Consider the following 1805-nt stretch of genomic DNA (forward strand, 5'->3'; position numbering starts at 1 on the left):
GTAGCGCGGCGCCAAAAAAAAAACCTACCGGGCGGCGTGGAAGGCGCGCGCAAGAACGTCGCGGCGGCGGCCCGCCCGAACTGACAACGCCGCGCGCAGCGGCGGCGGCGGCGGCGTCGACGACGACGGTGTTGGACGCCGGATTCCGCCGCTGCACACGGTCGGACGGACGCCGTCCCCCGGGGGACAAGGGGCGCGCGCGGTGAGGGAGCCGCCGCCGCCGCCGGCGGCGTAGTGGACGGACGGGCAGGCGTCCCGGCGCGCCGGGAGGAAGAGTGGCGCGCGAAACACGCGCGCGGGGGAGACAAGGCGAACCTTCGGCGGCGGTCGAGACGACGGAGGACTCTGGCCGGCATCCGCACCCACGGTTTGCCGCCGGCCCCCCCCCCTTCCCCCCGACAAAACAGCCACCGCGGTCTCGCCCCTTCTCGCGAGCGACGAGCAAGGCTTCCTCCGGTCCCCCGTCCGAACCGGTCGCGTACTCGAAAAATTGGCGATTTTTGCGCACAGGTGATATTCGGCGGATTGCGTAACTACGTGGTTTTTCATCGTTAATTATTATTATTTATATTCGCCACTGCAGCGCTCGTGTGTGCATGTATAATTTTTTTATACATATATTTTTTTCCAATGCGACGGATAGGTTACGGTTGTTGCTGTTGGCCATGGTCGCACATAGCTGTTGTTACTGCGTGTAAAACTGCAGCCAGTTTTCGGCAGTCCCCCTCTCCCACCACCCTATCTCACGAATTATTATGATAATTATGAAAATTTCACTCAAGGATTATTGTCGTCCTGGCTGACTGGCACCGGTCACCATTTTTTAGCGCCGGTTTTTCCACCGCCCGCACACAGCAGCAAGTTTTTAACGTGAAACGGAAAAACTAAATCAATCGCATACGATTTCTGTAATTCAACTTCCACGAGTATATAAGCTGACTATGGGTGTATTTATTTATATTTTTTTTCAATTGGTTGTTTATCTATCTACATATCTATATCTGTATCTAAAATCGTAACTAATGAGAGAAAACCAATGTTCAGACTAAACGCGTGGAAGAAATTACTTGAAATTTGAATTTTTATACCGCTCTCACTAAGAAGGGATTTTGATAGCTAACGCGTAAAACGTGTATCTTGTTAATACATTTTTATTTGTTTTGGCTACTTCTTTTATACGCGTGTTTTGTTAACAGCAGAAATATTCCGTTGAGTTTGTTTAAATACTTAAAATATTTGAAAGTACAGAGGTATCTTCGAGCTACTAAATTTTGCACTGGTTCATAACGTGGTCCCGGAAAGATTTTCGTCGCGTTCCGACCGACCTAAATGTATGTGCTACTCAGAAGTGTATAGTAGTGCAAGTATTTTCGTAAAAAAAAAAAAAACAAATAATAATAACTAATCAAAAACGTCTTATCCCTCTAGACCGTCTAAACCTGCAAAAATAACGTTATACGGTGTTTTGAACGACGGTTTGGCGATGTCGACGGACGCGGGCCATGCAAAAATCATTTTTTTGACACTACCTAAATAATTTTCCGTATGATGATCACGTGGTGTAACTAGATAAAGTATAACCTTTTATATGCGCCTGACCGTTTTCCAGCTGTAAAACTGAACCGGATTCCGTTGGATTTTATCGAGTTATATGAAGGTTTTTTTTTTGGCAAATTCGATTTCACAAACGCCGAACGAGACGGACTCTTTCGAACCGTCACGGCATTTCCACCCGCACTCCGTGGACATTGCTAGTAGGTATGTAGTATATAATTTTCCGGTGTGTTTTTTGCTTCGCGTCTCAA

This window comes from Adelges cooleyi, unplaced genomic scaffold (genome assembly GCF_023614345.1).
Source record: "Adelges cooleyi isolate 19-005CV unplaced genomic scaffold, UGA_ACOO_1.1 ACOO_flye_CR_arks_rails_tigmint_CR_PRNA_8, whole genome shotgun sequence".
Lineage (NCBI taxonomy): Eukaryota > Metazoa > Arthropoda > Insecta > Hemiptera > Adelgidae > Adelges > Adelges cooleyi.